At 37.2% G+C, this 18,261-nt stretch overlaps 1 protein-coding gene across 3 annotated transcripts in view; it reads right to left on the reverse strand.

Moving 5' to 3' along the window:
* The window catches only part of LOC116841958 (pyrokinin-1 receptor-like), a 43,776-nt gene extending 42,523 nt beyond the window's left edge, over nt 1-1,253 (reverse strand). For all 3 annotated transcript variants that reach the window (XM_032810532.1, XM_032810539.1, XM_032810538.1), the window contains exon 1: nt 1,033-1,253. The gene's annotated coding sequence lies outside the window, so the exon portion shown is untranslated. The remainder of the gene's footprint in view (nt 1-1,032) is intronic.
* Between the last annotated feature and the right edge of the window lie 17,008 nt (nt 1,254-18,261).

Below are 18,261 nucleotides of genomic sequence, written 5' to 3' on the forward strand. Positions count from 1 at the left end.
TATATATATATATATATATATATATATATATATATATATATATATATATATATATATATAGACTTTACTTAAAACTTGTTTCAATTGAGATATTCAAATTTGAATTTAGAGTTAGATGCGAGCTTTTCAGTTGACTTGCAATTATAAATACAATATCATGCGTATAATATAATTGAACCGCAAACTTTAGATTTGTCTTTGAATTTAAATCCGAATATCTTTAAATAACGACTATTAATACGCACTTTAGAGTTGAACTTTAACTTGTTAATTGAATCATATAACATACGTGACACTACATTTGTAATTTTGTGATTCAGCTGAAAAAATTCACGTTTAACTTTAGATTTAATCTGAATATCTTATTTGAGGTAAGTTTTAAGTAACGACTACTAATACAGGCCTTAAAATACCAGAAAAACTTTGAATTTTAGGTAGAATCTTTCTCGGAAATGCACACGTATCTATATTTACATATTTATTATTAAAATCAACGCAAGAATTATTATTTTCTATTTTCTGTAGTTACTTTTGGTTCGTCTTAATATTATTTATCCTTTACATCGCTTCACTCGCGAGAAAGAGCATTCGTTGTAACAATACTTGTTCGCGGCCGCGGCTTATTTGTCAGATATTCGCGATATATTACGGCTTATTTCTCTTCATGCGCTGTAATAAAGGTACAACGAGAACGAAGATTGAGCGAGCAAGCGGCCTTGCGCCAATTTTCCGTCGACACGAATTGTTCTTTGAAAAATGTGTGTAGGTTCTCTCCGACGGAAAATCTGAACTCGTCCCGAGCTCGTCCGACTCGTCGGATTCTTCGTGCGCAATTACTCCAGCTTTCGGTCTCAGTCTCTGCACGCACGTACGCGAAGTCGCGCCAAAAAGTTGCGTCAAAAATTGACTGTTGATTACTTCGAGGCAGTCGTCATTTCTCGCGAATATCTCAATTTCACGCCCGTCCATCCGTCAGCCTTCCCTCTTTGCCGCCCTGACTGAGTCGTATTTTCACTTTGCAAAAACACTTACTCTGATGTAAGCCGGGAATTCTGTTGGCGAACTCGTCGATGCACGTACGCTCACGACCCGCGAATCCGACGAGAAAATCGAATGGTGCAGCGTGGTCCGCGATGATCACAAGGTGTGTTCTCGAGAACCCCGTTGCCCCTCGAGAGAAAGAATGAGAAAGAGAGAAACCGCGAGAATCGGACACTGTACCGGAGAAAAAGCCGAACTCGAATTGACGCGGAAATTCCGGATCACCCCTCGAACCTAGACGCGTGCCGAGGGAAGACACCCATGGTGGGAGTTCGCGCCAGCGCGAAGATTGCTGTTCGCCTCCCTCTCGCGCCGTTCCGCGCGGCGTGAAATTTTTCCGATCCGTGAAAGTGACATTGTCTCGAACGCTCGACTGCACTGAGAAAATGAACGGTAATTATTACTAAATGTATTTAGTTACAAAATAAAAAGTGGCAATGTAAAAAATATAGATGTTTTAAAATAGACTCAATAGATTAAATACAGATTAAATAGACTAAATGTAATTTTTTTTTATAAAATTACCTACATTTTCATCTCGAATATAAGCTTTAGTAATAGTTACCAAATATCTCATTTTCTGCTAAGATTTGATATTAACTTCTACAATCTAATTTGACGACCTAAATGTATAGTTTTAAGCAACTAAATCTTGACAACTATATACTTGCTTTATATAATTAAATTATTTTTTAATTAACACTTTATGTTTGGCCCGCATTGTTTGACTGAACAATTTAACAACAACCACCAAATTTTTGTCCGAAATCCTTCTTTCAATATACGTGTGAATCTAATCAAAAGCCTCGGCTCGATTTTTCCAGTCGGACGCCTTCACTTGACCGAGACGAATTATTCATGAAACGCCGTCGTTATCCAGCATTTCTCGCCGATGTTTTGATTCGTTTTTCATAGGAAAATCAGATTAAACTTTTCGATTCGATATCAATGTTGGGTATTGGTCGATTAAAATTTCCTTTAGCCAATCATCGGCAAATTATTCATTAACATTAGTCATATATAAAGTCATATATAAAATTATATATAAAGTCACAGATAATTTCATTGATTTAGTAAAACTAATTATACATTGAACTTTGATGCGACTAATTATACACTAATTAATAATAATTAATTTCATCAATCGATCTAATTATTCTTAATTACACACATGAGGACTGAGTAGTTTTGTTGACTAGATTATTGCCGGGCAGATTATTAATTTTTCACTTAAATTATAAAGGCAATTTTAATCACACACTGCTCGATGTGTGCACATAAAGATCGACAGATGAGTCTTGACACTTTTGTTATTTCAGTTATCATTTTTTAAGCGTGCGCATTATCCGTACATAATGCAGTTGCGGTTGAAAATCATGGTAACTCAAATCATTAGCCCAAAAATTTTTCAAAAGAGGACAAATCTAATATTTAATACGCTAATTACCACACTGAAGCTCATAGATTATCTCAAAATCTAGCTAAAATTTGAATAGCCAATGATACGGTGTATCAATGCAATTCACAATGCACGTATTTATTAGCTTATTTCATTGGCTTTCTATTGCTCATGTATTTCATTTGTTGTATTCAGTTTATATACGCTAATTATCACACTGAAGCTCATAGATTATTTCAAAATCTAGCTAAAATTTGAATAGCCAATGATACGCTGGATCAATACAATTATTATTTACAATGCATGTATTAGCTTATTTCATTAGCTTTCCATTGATCATGTATTTCATTTGTTGTATTCAGTTGATTACACATCTTATACATTTACTTTTAATATGTCCAATTAATATTATACATTTAATGAAAGAGGTCCAAGGAGATCAAATGATGTCCGAGGACATCATAATGTCAGTCGGCGGTGATCTCCAAGGTAGTTAACGTGTTAATTATAAGCACCAACTTCGTGGTTGTTGCATAGTCATTGTCATAGTTTCAAAAAAAATGTTTCTATCAAATTTAATGCTTCTATATATTGCTTCATTTAATCTATTAGGTGCAAAAAGTTTGTCGTGTTTGTCATATAAAATAAAAACGATATTGTCCAATTTCGAAAGATTAATAATTTTTATGATTTAAATAAATAAATATATGTATCTCAATTTTTTAACGAAAGCACTTTCTATCTTAATACCTAGAGTTCTATTAGGTTTTTCTTTTATAATATCTTTTAATACCTAAATTTCCTATATAGAGTTCTATTAGGTTTTTCTCTTATAATACTTTTAATACCTAAATTTCCTACATAGAGAGAATATTATATTTCGAGAATATCTCGAAAAGCGCGAGCAGTTCCCGATTCCCCGCGACGTTCGCGACGGAAACTACACGCGAAGTCGGAGATTTTCACAAAAGTGATTAACTTGACCCATCGCGAAGTCTCATCAACCAAGAGAAGAATTTTGACAAGATGATCGTGAAAGTCAGGACGACCGCTCGACAGCCGCTTTAATCGAATCTTTAAACACCCACTGCGTCCACGGAATTTCAAACGACGCAATAAAGAGAAACTTACAGCGAGAATAAAGTTAAACTATCTCTCGCGTGCGCGCTTTCTTTCTATCTTCCTTTTTCTTACGAGGATTCTTCTTCTTTCTCCTTCTGACAATGGCGCTTAATCGCCAATTCTGGCGTACCTTGGTGGAGCAATTCTTTCATTAGCTATGTTTTTCCTACGATCTCTTTAAGAGCCATTCCTGCCATTCCATACGGCGGAAAGACCTTTAAAAGGGATACCCTTCGGCGTGCCGCTCGCGCGACTGACCTCCTCCGCTTATGTACACCTTGTCCGCCGCACTTCCACTAGAACGCGACGGAATTGCGTTCTCTCCTGCACGGTCGATTAAGAAACCATTCTCACCAGGAAATTAAAAGTCACTTGCATTCAACATTACGTAATCTCGCGTAACGGCCCGTGATAATGCACACATATCTTACGCGTTGGTCGCATTAAACGCAGTAGAAATCCACAAATCGCCGAGACTGCGCGCAATTAATTACTTTGTCACACATACAGGAGAGAGTATGTATTGTGGTTTTTTTTTTCATACAGATTCAAGCAATTGTTTGTTCTATTTAAATAGAAGGATTTAGATTTAAGCAAATATGTTACATTAGTATCCATCTAATAAAAATTTGTTATTTTTTTATATATTTTTTCTATCAGTATAGGAATATATTCTCTTGAGGTTTCTCTTAAGATAAATCGGTAAAAATGTTTCTGATTAAATTAGTGAAATAATTGTTTCACTGATAATCAATGAATGTTCATTCATTTTCAGTGAAAACACTCCCATTGTACTGCTTCGTCTTATACATCACTGATTTCGATCAGTGGAAGTAAGACTTCGCTACAGAAAACAGCGAAAATCTGCAATACAGACCAATGCAACTTTCTGTGATGGAATTAACGGCTTCCACGAGTCTTGCGTGTCGCAAAGACGCTGTCTGTGTTGGCAAAGTGTATCAATAGCGAGAGAACACTCGCTACCATTAACTGATCGTTTTAATGAGAATTCACTAATTGCAGTACTGTATTTATAACTGAGCTACCAGTTATAAGAATAGCGTTTCAGTGAAGAATATACTCAATTGCGCTTTACTAGGAGCAGCAAACTTTTTAACAGCACGTTTCATAGTCCCTAAAATACAAATGGCACATGGAGAAAAATAATTTGCCAGAAAATTTTCTGCTGGTCTAGCAAAATCTTTTCGTTATTATATGGACAGCAATAAGATTTGCTAAGAGTACTAATCACTATTTGCTGGATATAATTTGCTGAAACTACAAATTATTTTGCTATAAGAACTATGATGGATTTATATAAGCAGTTGCAGTTTTTCTCCGATAGCAAATAAATTTGCTAAGGATACATTATTTTACATCGATAGCAAACTGATGTGATTCTTAGGACAAATGCACACAAATTTTTTTTATCCTGGCAACGAATCTACTTCTGCTCTGAATAATTTGTAAAATTAGTTACGTCAACTAAGTTTTTTTGATGTCACTATGAATATGCAGTAGCATATATACGACGATTTTGCTAAAAGAGCAAAATTATTTTTCTGCGTGCATAAAGTAAAAGGATAATAAATTATTACAAAAAAGTAAATTTATTCCTCTGTTACAAAATTCAGTAGTAACTTTTACTGTTTAAAATTCTCTATGTTGAATTGTTAAATATCGAATCATGACGTGATACGAGACATAGAAATTCCCTCTGGATTTTAAAAGTCCCGTAAGTAATTAGAGTAATTGCTGTATAAATTAGAGCCGGACAATTCCTCGGGGCTGTTTATCTTCATGCGATTGACACTGAAGTGTTTGTTATACCGCGTCGATGACGTAACAATTTAAAACGTTAATTTTTATCGACTCAAAGAGAGAATTTGCCCTTCTCGCGCATATTTTATATAAACGCATATGGTAAATGGGCAGGAAGCGGGAGAAGGTGAATAAAGCGGCTTGGGTTCAATTCAGTTTCAGAACGCCTCTCGTTGGCCATTTGCAGTTTCCCGCTTATTCGGTTTCATCATTCGACCATATATCGTCACAGAAAATTCGTGAATCGAAACATATTGCGAATATATGGAACAAATCAGCGAATATATTGCGAATATTGACATATACTCGTCGTTGTGTTGGGCACATTTCAACGTGTATTTGTCCTAAAAATCACGTTAATTTGCTATTGATGCAAAATAATATATTTTTAGCAAATTTATTTGCTATCAGAGCAAAACTGCAGCTGCTTATATAAATCCATCATAGTTCTTATAGCAAAATAATTTGTAGTTTCAGCAAATAGTGATTAGTACTCTTAGCACATTCCACACGCGCTCTGTAGGATCTGCATACATTATGTGGTTTAAGTCAAATATAATTCTGAACTTATATATGAGTGTGTTACATGGAACATTCCAGTAATGATTATTTCAAGTAATGATTATTAATGCGGGTGTAGGTATGGGTAATGGGATGGATGGGAATGATTATTTTATCACCCTGGGCGTACGATTATCCCTCCGTTGCTATACACTCTCTCTCCTTCAGTCGATATTATTTCTGTCATTCGCCCTCCCTTCACATCTATGTATTTTCTCCTCTCGTTCTTGTCTTTATTATGTACTTCCATCGCTTACGGCACTATCGTCTATCCGAAGCAGAATGAACACGCTTCCACACTCCACGCGTACTGAATAGAAACTACTCACTTTAGTCGCGCGGAGCGTTGACGAAACTTTTTATGAGGATGAAATTTTGCGCTTTTTTCAGTGGATATACACACATAGGGCTAAATTGATCATGGCCGGAGTGACACAAAACGGCGACGATGAGTCCGTTGTGTTGCGCGGACGGCATCGTGCCTTAAAAGCCTACAATCTTTAAATAAAAAACAATTATTGAGTAAAAAAGATAACTTAGGCAAATTATGTTGGCGTTTAATGCAAAAAATTAAACCGTTAAGAATTATGCGATTATTGATTTTATGTAGTTATTACGGAATTTTCAATTTATATAATTACAGATATTGCATATAGTATTATAAAATAATAATGATAAAAAAATAAAACAAATAATAATATTATTATTATTATTTAGAGATGTGCGAATCAAAGATTTTTTATGTCGAATTGAATCTCAGATTTTAATTTCGAATTCGAATCAAATCGTTCAAAGAATTTTTAATTAACATAATCATTGAATTCAATATGAAAATAACTTCAGTACGAGAGAGATAACATTGATCATATGATATGAATTCATTTTAAGGTAAGAAATATATATTTCAGTTCCAGTCTTGAAAGCTGCGCAACGACACATATCGATCCGACAGTTGTCGATAAGAGTTTATCTAGAAGTCATTATCTTTTTTTAATATTTTTGAAGAAAATCTTAATGTATAGCAAACTTTTTAAGTCATGCTAATTCCCGTAAGGCTGGATGTTTTTAATAGTACTTCGTCAATGTTAATGTCCGCGATCCGTATTCGAATTTTTTCGATTCGAAATTTTCGAATTATTCAGATTCGAATAATAGAGATTCGAATTTTAATCGAATCGAATTTTACTTGATTCGATTCGAATTCGAATAGTTCGCACATTTCTATTATTAACCTTCTTTGTGTGATTTTTGAATTATCTTAGGAATAATCAAACAATCAATAATTCTATGTTTTCCTCCGTGTTTTGCGAGAAAGAAAAAATTAAATATTATTAAATATTATTAAATATAATTAAATTATTTATTAAATATTAGAGATTACAACATGTTTTGAACAGAAAATAGAGACTTTAAGTAACGAGGAAAAATTTTCTCTCAATTTCTTTTACTCATCTTCTTAAGGTGAATCAATGAAAGGAATATTTCACTAATAATAAGTGAATATTCACTGATTTTCAGTAGACACTCCCACTTTTCTGCTTCATCTTCATATCTCACTGATTTTGACCAGTGAGATTTCATTGCCAAATTTGTAGTACATAAATTCGTTATACGTTACACCAAATCCGATTTTGTGGGTTTTGTAAGCTGTAATGCGATTTGCCCGGAATGACAGTCAGCATTCGTAAACTGCATCAATAATAGGAACAGTCCTTACTATTGACTGATTTTCTCAACGAGATTGTACTTACATATTGTAATAGTATTATAGTTTTTACTATTGTATAGTATTATAACTAAATCATCAATTGTAACATTTCAGTGAGGGATGCACCGATTGTACTTTAGAGCCCATATCCAAGGAGCATGCATGGAGAGAAAAGTGCTTAGAAATGATCGGCGAATCGCGTCGCATTAGTGGAAAATAGCTATTTGCACGGAGAGTCAATATTTTATTATTATTATTATTCCTTATGACATTTAAAATTCTGAGCTTGCGTCATTGTCAGAATGATCGATTGGCCGATATAGAAAAGGGCTAGAGAGGAGAAAAAATATCAGAGAAGTAAATATCGTTAAGACCGGAAGATAAATTCTATTAGTCGTTTCTGGTTACCGAGAAAGGTCGCCGTGACAGCCCACGTGACTCCCGCTTTGCGAAATTACTGTCGAAGGCACAGATGCTATAGTCGGAACTCCATGAAATTTATATAACCATAAAAATAAGATTAGTCTTCTATAACGTGGCGTTATAGTCTTCTATAACGTTGACGTTATTTCCTCTTCTTTCTCCTTTGTTCGTTTTCTTTGATGGATGGTCACGCGGATGCCACTGAAGCTGTCAGAGTTTTACGACGAACGTCAAGTTCGCCGTTATCGCAAAGTGACGTTTGCCGTACGTGCGCGCACACGAGATGCAAATAAGCATACACGCACGTAGATTCGTTTTTCTTTTCGGCGAGCTTTCATTACGGAGTCGGGTTTTTACTGTTCCGCCGGAGGAAACGATCCATCATCATCGAAGCTTCGGGATTTAAATGGTTCATTGGAATTTATATGGCCGGTGAAATTTATATAACTGAGCGGATTCAACGGATCTGACAGCGCGATTCAAGTTCGATTCACGCGTGATTCAAACCATTACACCTAGTTTTGGCGACTATCGAGTCCAAGATGTACTCAAGATGTAATCGAGTTTGCGCGCATTCGCAATTTCGCGCCGTTTATTCTTCCACTCGACCAGCGCACAGTATTGCGTTTTTATTAAAAAAAAAACTGTTTTATAAAACGTAAGAAATGTTTAGTTATGTTATTAGTTATCTCACATTGAGATACGCTGCGTTAATGTTGGTACACATTGTTAGTTCGAAGTATTTATTAGAAATGTGCGAATCAAAAATTTTTTATGTCGAATCGAATCTCAGATTTTAATTTCGAATTCGAATCGATGAAATTTCACCCGAATCGAATCGAATCGTTGAAAGAATTTTTAATTATATAATCATTGAATTCAATATGAAAATAGTGATCTCAATATGAGAGAGAAAACATTAATCATGTGATATCAATTCATTTTAAGGTAAGAGATATAATATATATAAAATATATATAAAATGTGTATGGAACACAGTTTTAGTCTTGAAAGCTGCGCAACGACATGATAATCGATCCGACAATTGTCGGTAAAAGTTTATTTAAAAACCATTATCTTCTTTTAATATTTTCGAAGAAAATCTTAATGTATAAAAATGTAAACTTTTCAAGTCATGCTAATTCCCGTAAGACTGGATGTTTTTAATAGTACTTCGTTAATGCTAATGTGTGCGATTCGTATTCGAAACTTTTCGATTCGAAATTTTCGAATTATTCGGATTTGAATTATAGGGATTCGAAATTGAATCGAATTTCACTTGACTCGATTCGATTCGAATTTATGATTCGAATGTTCTCTAGTTCGCACATCTCTAGTATTTACATAACAAAAAATAGATTCTTTGCATAAGTGTACGTCTAAGCGATTTAGAAGTGAAAAACTACAGCCAGAATGCAGATGGGACACGGGCGAGTTCAGTTGAATCTACCAGAAGTTACCATTAAAATTGTTTTATTAATTATTTCATTATAGATACTGTCGTGTCAATTCGTTCTCTTTAATTTAGCAAAGGCATATCTGCCCGTGCGTTTTTGCATGTATATATATATGTATATTTACTAGGTGTGCAAATAAGTTTTCGGATTTCACACATGGATGGCGCTAACGACACATGTAGTCGACATACATATCTAAAGTTGTGTTTTTTTTATAGCTTGGACATCTGTCAATAATAACCAGTCATAATACCAACACATATCGCAACGCAAAAATATTTTTTCTAACAATGAAGATGTCGAGTTTTGTGCCAAATAAACAGCATTTGCGGGAAGCTTTGCTTTTCTGCTTTAACTTGAAAAAAAATGCAGCTGAAGCACGTCGTTTGCTTGAGGAGGCCTACAGCGAACATGCACTATCGGAAACTATCTGTGAAGATTGGTTTAAATGCTTCAGAAGTGGCAATTTCGACACTAAGGACAAGGAGCGCTCCGGAAGACCAAAAACAATTGAGGACGCCGATCTGCAAGCGTTATTGGATGAAGATGATACGCAAACACAAGATCAACTTGCGGAGGCATTAAACATGACTCGCCAAGGTATTTCCAAACGTTTACATGCCATGGGAAAAATTCAAAAGGAAGGAAAATGGGTGCCGCATGAGTTGACTGAGAGACAGATGGAAAATCGAAGAGCCACTTCCGAAATTTTGCTTTTGCGGCATGAAAGAAAGAGTTTTCTGCATCAAATTGTTACTGCCGATGAGAAATGGATATATTTCGAGAATCCCAAACGCAAAAAATCGTGGCTTTCACCTGGCAAAGCATCAACATCGACGGCACGGCCAAATCGCTTCGGAAAGAAGACAATGCTCTGCGTTTGGTGGGACCAGGAAGGAATCGTGTACTATGAGCTGCTGAAACCGGGCGAAACTGTCAATGGGCATCGCTACTGATCAATTTGAACCATGCATTGCTCGAAAAACGGCCAGAATGGGACACGAGACACGAACGAGTAATATTGCAGCATGACAACGTTCCGTGCCATCGCACTTCCATCGTCCAGGACATCATCAAAACGCTGAAATGGGATCTGCTACCGCACCCGTCGTATTCACCAGACCTGGCCCCTTCCGATTATCACTTGTTCCGGTCGATGGCGCATGGCTTGGTTGGGCTACACTTGGCCAATTTCGAAGAAGTGCAAAATTGGTTGGATGAATGGTTTTGGTCTAAAGACGCGTCGTTTCATCGTCGCGGTATTCATGTATTGCCAGAGAGATGGCAAAAATGTGTAGCTAGCGAGGGACGATACTTTGAATAAACCATTTTTGTATTTCTCTTGAAATTTTCCATTTTTCATTGATCAAAAAAACCCGGAAACTTAGTTGCGCACCTAGTATGTATTGCCGTGTGAATATATACATACTTCCGAGTCAAAGTTTTCTTCATGCAAAGGAAGATCATAATATCAGCAAAGTTCTCGTGAATGTAATCATTCTGTTATATTTTACGAGTGTTCAAAAGCGTGTATTGCCTACGGAAAAATCTTCATGACGGAATCTCATGAATTTCCGGAGTTACGAAGTTCGTGAATATAATAAACTAAATATAATAGCTTTGCGAGCTTTTTAATATGCATAACCGTTGCCCCCTTCTTCCTCTTTCTACGTTCTTTAAATTCTTCTTTCTTTAGAAGAGCCTTTTTTCTTGCCTTCGAATATAATCATTTCTCTCTCTCTTTCTCGTTTTATTAAAGCTATTTTATCGGAATAAAAGGGACCTTCGCGATTTAAAGCGAAGCTCTACGAAAACAGCGCGACTAAATTGTGATAAACGCTGTAATTGCTTGTAATTAACTTTTGAGAAATTTCCACTTTCATCAGCCGGTGACTTCGGTTTTCAGCGTCGACTTTATTAGCGCATTCTCGACGTCGTGCCTCTCGTAGCCTCCGAGCGACCTGACGCGATATAATCTTTAACTCGGCGCGATAAACGCGGTGATAAAGGCTGAGCGAAAAAAGCGATATTGCAGAGGAAAAAAAATCGACTAATGGATCTCACCGGTGTGCGACCAACACTTTACCGTACACATATATCTTATCGCACGGTATAAACAACGCGCGTCACGCGCACGCGTTTTCGTATTTCCCGTTTCCATTTTTTTTGTCCGACTCGCGCCGCTACTTTCGATCGACCGAGGTGGCTGCTTTGCATATCGCGAGGGGAGCGGCCGAATGCGCAGTTTTTTTTTATCGAGCCTAAGGTCTTTTTTTTTATCGAGCGTAAGGAACAAACGAGCTTACTTCAAAAGGACAAACATGTAGCCTATTTCGTAATTTTGTCGGGACGTTTTAACGCTTCCCGCCGCCTACGCGATGCTTGACGTCGCGGAGAGTATCTTTTACTTAATTCTTTTCCCTTTTTTCGCGCGCCCTGTAATGTCTCTCCGGCGTGATAGTAGTCACGTGCACACGCAGAACCTTTTCCCCTTTTTGTCTCCTTAGAGACGGAAATTCGATCGAAGTCCGCCACAGTATTTTCCTCGTGGCTTGCTTGCTGGAGCAAATTGCTCTCTCGGCGGAGAGAGGGAGAGAGAGAGAGAGAGAGAGAGAGAAAAGGAAAGAAGCCCCGTGCAGCGTTTTTGCTGCGAAACATTAACATCTCATGCATAGAAGAGCTAGGTTTCTTATCGCGCGACACTGTTAAGCAACGCGGGATTACTCAATGAACTCGAAGGAAGAAAATAGAAAACTGGCGGGCAGACAGGAAGAGAGAAGGAAGAAAGGAATCTACGCGAACGCTATCTATTACCGTCACCTGCCCACCTCGTGCGGCGTCGTCACTTATTTTCTCGGTCTTGGGGAATAAATCCCGAGATATTTATGAACTTCGCGCTCACTTCGTTTACCCGCGCCGAATCTCTTATTGCCTCTTCCGTAATCCGGAAAAACATGGACGGGAAAGAAGAACCGCTTGCGGATCCGCGGCTCCGTTCGATTACGCCGCGACAGCGAAACCAAGCCAATTGTGCCGCGGTAATTCCGTTCACCTCAGGATAAGGGAAGGATTTTGACTAGTTTCGAAACGACGGTCGTTAATATTCGTTGGAAAAGGATTGCTTCTTTCCTTCTTTTTCTCTCTCGTTTTGCTTTGTTTATACACTTGTGATTAAACATGTTAATCTTAAGCTACACTGAAAGAAATTACCCGATAAAAAATTAACAAACAGATATTTCCGACCCAAACACCGATAAATTTTTGTATCTGATCAGAAAACATCCTAATTAGAAATATCGATTCATAATTTTTTGCTCGGTTTATCTGATGAAGTGCCATTATGATCAGAAGTATCCGATAGAATTTAATCGGATATGTTCATAGAATATAAATTGATCGGGAATATCCGTTGGTTTATTTTTTATGGGATAAGTATTTAATGCGGCTCACTTGTTTTTTGTTGCTTCTCTATACTTATTATGTATATTTTCTTTTATTATATACATCTTTTCTTATGCTTTCCTACGCATTAGAATGGTTACTTCCAATTCTCGTAATTTCTAATTTTATTTTAATTTTATTTCATGTAATCCACCATCTTCTATTCGACTTGCTGTAAACTCTAAAGGGGTTTTTAACCCCAGCGTCTCAATAAACTCTCCTTTCTCTCTTTCTATCTCTCTCTCTTCACGTCGGTCCCCGATTCGCCGTCAATTTTGCGAAAAGCGCCGGGAGCGACGCGACGCGACGCGAACCACCGACAACTCTGGTCCGACTTTTATGGTCATCGTGGTCGTTTGCGCCGAAGTTTCGGCGAATCGAGTCCTTCGAACTTCGAGGAGCGGTTAGCCGAACCATGAAATATTCGACCGCATCAGCGTCTTTCTCTTCCCGGTTGATAGTCGTTCGCCGCAAAGGAGCGTAGCTCCGCACGTTGCATCAATCGATTCGTGGACGATCGGTCCGTCGACCTGGAGAAGCGTCCGGTGACGATGTCGTCGACTTGTTAAAGAGAAGCTTGCAACAGCCGGACGAAATCCACCGGGGAACCGCCAGGACGAAACGACCGTGACACGATTTAAAATAGATCTCGCTCCCGCGCTCGAAGAAACGATAGAAGAATGGGGTCGTCGCGGGAAGTGGGTATTTTAAAATAGAAGAGTCGATACTTGGCATCGACTTGGAATCGACGATGGCTTCGATCGAAACGAGGGAAGAGAGGAAGTCTAGAAGGAATGAGGAGAGACGTAAAAATCGTTGCTCAACGCGACAATTTAGTTTACCGATGGGAGAATACGATTGGTCGACATTGCGATGTATTCCTTAAAGTATAATCAGTGTGTTCTTCACTGAGATGCGCTATACTTAAAACTGGTGGCTTAGTTGTGAGCCTGCAGTAAACTGAGCAATCGCGTTTCTTAGCAGCGGAATGATGTTTCTCCGCGTATGGAGAAGCGAACGGTAGCTGAAGTCAAACGTGGCGATAGTTTTGCATACGAACAACAGGGACCCTTACAGTCCCGGTTTATCTTCGTACACTTGGCAACTCCACCGTAGAATGTCCCCGTAAAAGAAGAGATACGATATCGATATCTACGGCCTCGAGTAGCGTTGCTCTTATCGTCTCTCTGTCGTTTTTCGCGGATTACCTCAATTTTTCGATCTACTGAACTCGGCATCTGCCAAGCTTTGATTACTTTGAGCTTTGACCCGCAACTATCCATCTACGCGAATGTGTTCGAAGGGTGTTCCTACGCGAACGTATCAGCGTCGCCAATTGAAGGATAAGATGAGAGACAACTGCCTGAGGAGCTATCGAATTATATCGCTAGGTTGATTTTAATTCTTCGCGGGTTTCTTTCGCGATCGAGAGGAAATTCGTTTAAGAGTGTAAGAACGGTCAGAGATATGTGTGAATTTAAAGTGATCAGCATATTTTATCCGAATGTTTATAATTGATATACATATAAAAGTCATAAATTATAATACAAACATTGAGACAGTTTAATTATTTGTGTTAGAACTATTCATGTTTATTCAATACGGGCTGATGATGAATCAGAAGCGAAATAATTGATCACGAATTATGTAAACTTATATAAAATATGATTGCTGATTGTGTATGTATATTTATATTTGTATGTTTATGTATGTATATTTATGTTTATATATTTATGTATATATATTTATGTATGTATATTTATGTTTATATATTTATGTATGTATATTTATGTATGTATATTTATGTATGTATATTTATGTTTATTTATGTAAAATACCGATTATATTAAATCCACGTTCTCCAACCGCGTTGTCTCTTATTTTTCTGAACAATATATATAATTGTATATCGGAGGTGCTTTCTAGTTACTCGAGATGAAATTCTTGAAACATGTCTGAGATTTCTTTTCACATATTGGGTAATTGAATGCATTCCAGGCAGGGTTGCGAGTGATTAATTATTTTTTAATTAATTATCGAGCTTAATTGGCGGTTAAGGGGATGCTGAAGCTGAAAACTTTACTGACAGAACATTGACATTTTTCTGCAAAGTTTACGTCGTATTGATTACACAGAATTACAAATGCTTTTACGCAATGAAAGTACGTGCAAAAATAAATAGGAGCATTGCTCGATATGTGACGAAAACAAACAAAAAATTTTTAATGTAAAATCTCAAGCTGTCAGTTAGCATAATATTTGCCTAATCCAAAAGTTCTACAGTTTGTATATATCGAAAGTGTGGATGCTCCAAACAGAATTTTGAAGAACATTGCTCTACCTTCGCATCTGCATTTGGAAGCTTAAGAATATCGAAAAAGTTTGCTGAAAGATTTTTATACATATATGATTAGGTTTTCCTTTGAATATGGTAAAACAAAACAACACATTTCATATAAGTTCTGTATATACAAGAAATACGAAAAGGATAGCGTGATTATGTTAGTGACGATTGTCTCTGTATTATCGATATTGTTCGAGTTCGTCATCGACTCCAGCATCCCCTTAATATCGCGCCAATTCAATTGATGGCCGTTCAATTGACAATTAGTCTCAACAAATTCACTCGAAGGTCGTTTGATTGACGACTGATTTCAACGAATTCCATTGAAGACTGCTCAATTGACAATTGATGTGAGCAAATTAAAGATCGTCCAATTAATGACTGAACATAGCAATTAATTAAAAGTCATTTAAGACTGGTATGTGCAAATTTAATCGAACATTGTTCGGTGACAATTAATATGACCACACAATGGCCGGTATTTATAGTCCGATCTTATATTTAAGATTATCTTAAGTATTGTCTTAAGATGTCATGAACTAATCACAGAGCCGTATTCGCATCTTAAGACATTACTTAAGACAGTCTTGAAATAAGATTCGACTATGAATACCGGTCTGTCTTCCTCAACGCGAATCCTACATAAACTCTTCTATCATCAGCATCTTTCACGATGCCACGATGGCGTCCGGCTATGATTATCCTCAAAACTAATTGTAATCTTGAGTAATCGAGCACTCTTCGATAGAACTGATAGAATTTGCTAATATCAATCGTCAATTAATATCAATCGTAAACGGCCTTTAATCAAATTGCCAAATTAAACAATTTTTAATCAAATTTTCTCTAAGCTCACAATTATTAATTGAACGATATTCGATTCTCTTCGCTCATACCAATCGTCAATTGAACGGTCTTTAATTGAATTTGTCGGAATCAATCGTCGATTTAAACATTTTCCGATTGACTTTGCTCGAATCAATCGTCAATTAGTTGAGAATCGAAGAACGTATTGATGCAAATCAATTAATGGGTGCTTTCCATTTAATAACACAACTCGACTGCATCATCCTATCTTTGTTATTCATTGAATATGGAACAAAAACAGAATGATGCTTATGTCGACTTGTGTTATTAAATGAAAGTACCCATTAATAAATCCCATAAATCGAGAGAAATTCAATCTTTACAACTCTGACTTCAAGTTGGCAGTTCTGACCGCAGCTCTCTAGAAAAATAACGCAATAACGTCCGTCGCAAAGTTTCGAGAAAAGTTTTCTCAACCTTCAAGCAAGATGCACGCGCCGAGAAGTTTCTGAAAAAAGTTCTCTTAACTTTCAAGCAAGATACGCGCCGAGAAGCGTATTATAGCGGCGATAAAGCGACAAGATGGACACATTTGCGTAGGACGACACGTTACGTTCGCAATCTTCCCGGGAGCTAAATAAGCAAACAGCTAATCGCAGATACGTGCCTCAGCTTGAACACAAAGGGTTTTGCGGATCAAGGATCAATCAAGAGAAGGATTCGTGGAATCGAGAATCTGCGTCTATGAGGGAATACTATGAGGAATACTTCTCGGTAATCTGCGAATTTAACCAAGGCGCGTTTACTTTCGAAAGGGCTTCACACTGAAATTAATTACGCCTGGATAGCATTAATTATTCTTGAATACGAAATGCTCGCGTGTATACGCCTATAATTCTCAGAACTGTTTTCCAGCTCTAAAAACGGGAAAGCAAGATGAAAGAAGAGAAAGATTCTCGCGGAACGCATGACACATCTCGCGTGGGATCGTTCGGGGAATTCGCGACATTTGTACCAATAAAAGATATATCCTCCACGCACAAGCCAGACGTCAATCGAGCGCGATGTAACAAATTGGCACATTTTTATTGAGCGGAAATGACGACGGCTCCTATTACCGCTCGACAAAGTAGTAGTAACGAAAGTAGAAGAGTTACGTCAGAGTGAACGTCTGTGAGAGTTCAGAGGGACTTTCTCGTGACGGATTTAAACGGTACGCATTCCAAGTAGGAGAAGAAATCAAAAGTATCAAAATAATAAGAAAATCAAACGATGATCAAAATGTGAATCTTTATAGTCATTTTCTCTTGTAATCATTTTGACGTCATTGTCAAATTAATATTATTATTATTATTATTGTGATTTTCTGTTCTACTTGGTCTCGCGTTCCTCGGTCTCTCGAACGGATAAAGTTAAATTTCAATTATCCGTATATCCGTGTGTACAAATAAAATAACGTCAGGTAACCTGAAGTATCTCGATTATCTCCAAATGCAAATACGCTTCTCTATTCAACTTGAAAGCTGCGCCGCGAGCGCGCCGCAAACGCGGAAGCTTCTCCCGCGCGAATTTTCGATGCCAGCATCGCAGATCATGATAAGTGAGTCGCAAATGAAAGGGGAATAGATGGGCGTGAGCTGCACGAGATGGTAGTGCAAAGAGAACTGAAAGGGTCTTGATTCGGGATTAGAGATTAGGCGAGGAGAGGGCCTGCGGTTAACGAGGCTCGGTGCCGGCAGATAACTTGGCTAATTATGTTTCTTTCTTCCGTGTGTGACACGAAACTGAAATTGTATACACATGTCTTATGTGAGACATGTTTACTTACAATTAGATCCAAGTTTCTCAATTAAATTATATGATATATGTGACATTTATATCCATAATCGCGATTCAAGTGAGAAATCCTCTAATTCTGAATTCAAATCTGAGTATGAATTGAGTGTAAATTAGCAGAAAAATATTGTTTTAAAAATCTATCTACGTTACACTGGAGAGGGGGAGGAACTTAGCCGCGGAATTTTTATCGGACTTACAAGTAGAATTTTTCGCGAGCGCGAACGTAGTTTCTCGTTTTTCACTTCGAATTTTTCCGTTCATCGATCGAATGATTACTTATGGCTTATCTCTCTTCTCT

This window comes from Odontomachus brunneus, unplaced genomic scaffold, assembly GCF_010583005.1.
Source record: "Odontomachus brunneus isolate Ranch 3 - 2012 unplaced genomic scaffold, Obru_v1 Obru_scaffold_019, whole genome shotgun sequence".
NCBI lineage: Eukaryota > Metazoa > Arthropoda > Insecta > Hymenoptera > Formicidae > Odontomachus > Odontomachus brunneus.